Source organism: Aethalodelphis obliquidens, unplaced genomic scaffold, assembly GCF_003676395.1.
Source record: "Aethalodelphis obliquidens isolate GAN/ISIS:26980383/991018 unplaced genomic scaffold, ASM367639v1 scaffold33, whole genome shotgun sequence".
Classification (NCBI taxonomy): Eukaryota; Metazoa; Chordata; class Mammalia; order Artiodactyla; family Delphinidae; genus Aethalodelphis; species Aethalodelphis obliquidens.
In genome coordinates, this window is record NW_020837977.1 from 7,712,294 (window position 1) to 7,718,142 (window position 5,849).

The 5,849-nt window shown below is 36.0% G+C and overlaps 1 long non-coding RNA gene across 1 annotated transcript; it reads left to right on the forward strand.

The window, feature by feature from the left end:
• Positions 1-714: 714 nt before the first annotated feature.
• On the forward strand, positions 715-5,220 carry LOC113631419 (uncharacterized). Its single transcript, XR_003437308.1, has 3 exons — positions 715-2,968; positions 4,177-4,292; positions 5,150-5,220. It is a non-coding gene; the product is annotated as an uncharacterized LOC113631419 (long non-coding RNA).
• The last annotated feature ends 629 nt before the right edge of the window (positions 5,221-5,849 follow it).

Here is a 5,849-nt window from a genome sequence, read left to right on the forward strand (position 1 = left end):
AATTCCTAACGCCCTCCAGTCTAACTTCCTCCATGGAGCAGCTGACTATCTGGGGACGAGAAAGTCAAGACTACTATTTATTTTTCTTTTGTTAAAACAATGGCATTGCCCATTATTCTGCAAAAGAAACACTGTGTATGGGGCCCATGCTAAAGGACACTGAAATAAAATGGTGGGGGGAACATGGGTATTTAAAGAGAAGGGAGTCAAGAAAGGTCTTTCTCTAATTCTTCAAGATATGAATTATGGAAGTTTCTTGCATTTCATTTGTCTTTAACTAAAGATGACAGTTAATACAATAACTAAAGACACTCAGTTATTTTACTGAAGGGTAATTGACTTTGGAATAAAGCAAATATGATTTTGAAGCTACCTGGTTTCTGCCATGTGGAAGTTAGATGTCCGAAAGAAAGTAAATTTGCTCCTTTGAAAATTGTTTTCTTTACCAAACATATTGGTTACCAGTGGGGAGAGAGAAAGGGGGAGGGGCAAGATCGGGGGTAGGGGATTAAGAGATAAAACCACAAGGATATAGTGTACAGCACAGGGAATATAGCCAATATTTTATAATAACTTAAATGAACTATAATCTATAAAAATTTTGAATCACTCCTTATTATCTGTGAGAGTTTTAGACAAGTTATTTAATCTTACATGTCTTAATTTTCCTCATCCATAAATAGGGCTAATGTTAGGAGTTACCTTGTAGAGCTATCATGGCTGGCACATAACATGTTCTCAGTAAAATATTAACTATCACTATTGACTTCAAGCTCTTCATCTTCCAGATGGGAAGCTGATCCAGAGGAGGAACCAAGTTGGCAGAGCAAGGACGACAGTTCTCATTTTCTGATTCTCAGCCACCCAAGATGGCCCCCGAAGGATCTCAGAGCTAATCCTTCCCGAGGAAAATGAATTCTGCTGTTACTAAGAGGGAAGAATTATCTGATCTATAAATTAACACGAACGTGAAGCATGTCTGATTTTTGAGGCATCTAGAAATCTAGAATAGACAAATCCTTGAAAAAGAGGGATTTTCTTTTTTCGCATGTCCATCTTTTCTGCTTGATACTTAAGAAAATTAAAGTGAAAACTGAACTTATGTTGATCATACAGAATACACACAAGAGCCTAAAGTATGCATTTCAAAAAGAAGAGACTTTCATGCCTCCTGCAAATACTCAATATTCTCTGCTCTTTCTGTCAACAGTATATCAGGTTCTAGATAAACAATTCCACCCAGATTTGGGGGCAGGGAAAAATACTACTTAATTTAATTTTAATCTTTTTACCAAAAGCAGTATATTATTAAATATGGTTTAGAGTTTAAACTGAGATAAACCTTGTTAATGATCAGGAGGCAAACATAATAATAATAATTTAAAAAAACACCCAAACTATGTTAGTATATTCTGTAGTTGGTTTTTTTCATTTGGAAAATAAAGACAGAGCTAGTTCTTCATGTTCAGCAAGCATACGTAGACCATTCTTTCTATCTACGCCATCATTTCTTTAAGAAAACAGAACATGCTACATGAACAGACCTTTCCATAGGGCCTCAATTTTAATTTTCCAGAGTTTGGAGAAGCAACATCCATCAGTTTCCCTCAACAGTTGAGAATAATGCTGTTTTTGTCATACACAGTGTCTATTTTGAGCTCAAATGTGCACACTGACTGTAGACTATAGGCTTGCAGACCTGTCAGCACAGTGCCCCATTACAAATTGTCCCTTTAGCAAGATGACATCATCTTAGCAGCCTGCTCTGGTTACTACATTCTCCCAGGTTTCACCAAGTCAAACAAGGTGATGGCATTTTTAAGGCTCTAGATTTTAGTGGTCTTCAAATTAAGGTAGGTGGCCAGGTGCTATTTCAGGGTTTCATCAGGCAACCTCGTGCTAAATTTGAAACTAAAAGGGGGTGCTTTTTTATACTGGAAACATAAATATTGGCATTTATGCAAATGGCTGCTGTAACAGGAAGTGACTTCATATATCATTACCTGAAATAAGATTATAGGAGGGTCTAACTTTAATCTGAATGACTGTTAAAACCTGGGACATGTTATCTCTCAAGACGACTGTGTTAGAATCTAAGCAACCTCTATTTGCATTTTGAGCCTTCTACTTATTGGATGCTAATAAAAACCCTGTACTTTAATTATTTCACACATTACCGGTACATTTTCTAATTTTCTGTGAAGACGTAATCATGTCTGAAACAGATACATACCGTGATCCATAAACAACCATGTCTGCTCTTTAAATTGTATCCTTTGCCCAGGAATCAATTTTGCTGAAAAATGGACCATGTCCGTACATGGGCAAAGAGAGTCACATGAAAATTATGATAGGTAGAGATAAGTTAAAGAAGAAACACTTGGAGTCACAAGACTTGAAAGGAATTCCCAGCACTAGAAGAAGTGTATGGGTAAAGAAAACATTGCTTAGCTTTTTTTATTGTTCATTTCCTTCCTCTAAAATAGTAGCAGTAATAGCATCTGCTCATAGGCTGGTGAGTGTTTAAATGAGACAATGCAAGCAAAGAGCTTCACAAACAACAACAAAGAATATTATCTGTCCTTCCTCTATGACAAATACTCTGCCAAGTCCTTTTTGAACCAGGTTTGTGTTTTGCAAAACAGTACCTAAGTAAAAGATAGCATTAAATGTGCAATGTGTACATACATTTATGTACATAATTTGAAATGTTCGTGACTAACTGTAACTAAAAACTAAATGATTGAATGCATAAAACTTGCTATTCTGCTTATCGTTTTCTTCTTCAGCTCAGTGATTTTAGAATTTTCAAGTTTACTTTGGTAAGTAACTCTCCTGTCTACTACTTTGTATAATTCTCTACTTTGTTCATTGAATTCAGTGAAACACATTCTGTATGGGAATTCATTCTCAGAAGCAGAACTGGCCTTAGGAAGGTCATTCATTCTTATATCCAACGCTGTCCCAGGTGGGTATACATCTGCCCAAGTTTTGGAGGTGTTTTGCAGATCATTTAGAACAATTCAAAATCAATAAAATGTTAAGAATTTGAAAAGCAGACTATTAGTCATGTAAAAATAAAACTACCTTTGGTTTTCTAATAAGCTTTTGTAAATAAGTGAGAAAGAATGAAATTTTGGAGATCTCACAACTTTGCTTTGATAATTGAAAAATGCAGCAGAAGCAGTGTCTAAGTAAATTTTTTAGCTAGAAATTTTAGGACATTAAGCCCTATAGATAAGAGAACCAGGAACTCTAAATATTCATAACATGTTGGCATTCATTTAAAGTAGGATTAATCCAGAGGACATTTATCTACACAATAAACATAAATAAATGTTCTTTGGGGTTCTGGCTATGCTTTCTATTCTAAACCTACTTGTAGGCTGAGACTGATTTCTTAGTTTTATAAATACTACATAAATTTATAATCCCAAATTTTCATCTTCAGTTCAATCCTTCTCCTGTACCTTATATCTAACATCCTGTTCTACAGCTCCACTCTTTTTAAAAAATAAGTTTTCTGGATTTCATAGTTACTGTTATGGAACAGAAATCTTGCCATTTAAATCTTTTCTAGGTGGCGAAAGAGAAATGTGATCAGAAATAATTTGTTTTTTGAGTTTAATTTTGTTTTTTGAGTTTAAATCTAAATGAAGCTTTCTCTTCTTTGCTTCATTAGAAAAGCACAAAATAAAGAATAACACATTATCTTGGTCTTTTTTTCCACTTTCATTGGAAATAAAGTAATGTTAATTTCAAGTAGTAAATAAATCTTCGCATAATTAAATTGTGCTATGATACTAAATTTATAGAACAATAGAGTAAAGCTGACATGGAGGAGGTTGCCAATAAACAGAGAATCTGTTTTAGATTCTTATTTTTCTGAGTAATATCTATAGGTAAGCAGTGGCTACCTATGTTAGTAAATTTAATATTTAATTCATTCAACTAACATATTGTGAGAACCTATAAGGGACTATTTGTTGAATGAATAATTCAATAAACAAATGCTTAAAGTAAAATGGTAAGATGCAGAGAGGAATAGATAGCATAGCTTAAGAAAGAGCAAGGTTGTAGAGTCCTACAGTTACTGTTTTAATCTTGATGCTGAATTTGAATCCCACCCTTTTCTTTACTCTGGCCGTCTCTTCACTATTTGCTCCCTGGAAGCAGAGAATCAGTGTGAGGACTCTGAAGCCCCAGGAGAGTACAGAGCCCGAGAAAATGCCTGGTTCCTTAAACGTCTGAGCAGTGTAGAGTTTCCTGGTTGATCTATATTGGACTGTGAGGTAAATGAGAAGAAAACTCGCATTACATTAAACCTCTGGGATATTGGGTGGGCTAGAAACTGCATCCAGCCTATCCTGGCTAATAAAACTACCTTCAAGGGTTGAGGTTAAGAGTAAATAAAGATAATATTTAACTCACCAGCACAGAAGCCCTTTCCTTTGATACATAGAGACACTAAGAAGATCAGTGGTTGCCAGGGGTGGGATTGCAGGGAGGGACGAATGGGAGAAACACAGAGGATTTGGGGGGCAGTGAAAAAACTCTGCATAGGGCTTCCCTGGTGGCGCAGTGGTTGAGAGTCCGCCTGCTGATGCAGGGGACACAGGTTCGTGCCCCGGTCCGGGAAGATCCCACATGCCGCGGAGCGGCTGGGCCCGTGAGCCATGACCGCTGAGCCTGCGCGTCCGGAACCTGTGCTCCGCAACGGGAGAGGCCACGACAGTGAGAGGCCCACGTACCGCAAAAAACAAAACAAAACAAAACTCTGCATAATATTATAATGATGGAAATATGTCCTTATACATTTGTCCAAGCCCATAGAATGTACAATGCCAAGAGTGAACTTTAAGGTGAGCTATTGACTCAGGTTGATTATGATGTGTCAATATAGGTGCTTCCTTGGTCACAAATGTACTGTTCTGCTGAGTGATGTTGACAATGGGGGAGGCTGTGTATGTGTAGGGCAGGGGGTATATGGGCAATTCTTTATACCTTTCTCTCAATTTTGTCGTGAACTAAGACTGCTCTAAAAATAATCTTTAAAAGAAAAAAAATTAGGAAGGAACAAACGGGAAGATTCTTTGGTTTAAACTTGAAACTATATTTCACTTGATGGATATTTTCTTTTTTTTAACAGGAGTAAAAACTACATTTTAAGGATTACCAAGTGATATTGAAATGCTCCTGGCAACAGGGAGAAAGTAAGTGTAAAATTTTTTAAAATAATGCGAAAGAGAAATTCTTCACCAGACAGGGTAGGGGTTGGAGATAATTCTTTATGTTATAGTAGGATCTTAATACATATAAATCAGTTGATGTGCATGAAAGTCACATGTTTAAAAAAGCTTATTAATGACTAATGTAAGAAATATTTTATGGCCAGTAGTGTGTCTTACTCCTTTTTTATCTATAGAGTGTGGCAGATTCGCAACTATAACAAATAGATATTCAGTAATGTTTGTTGGGCAATTGAGTAAGTGAATTACTGAGTGAAAGAATAAATTGTAGGACTATTTCTACACAAATGGAGCTTCCAGAAATTTGCATGAGAAGATACTATTTTTTTAAAATATAAAAACCATATTTTCTTCTCAAATTAAGAGGGAAATGCAACCCTATTCTTTATTGATATCTGTTAAAACTATGGTCTTTTCAGGTATTTACATAAGATCACCTTCCAGATGTGCTGTTCAGTGTCACACGGGAAACATTTATCTTCACGTGCTTCTAAATCTCTCTTATGTGATTCATACTGAATCTCAGTCCAACCACTTAAAAAAAAATAAAAACAAACATTCCCTAAGGTGCTCGAGTTCATGCAGTTTCAATACACCTTA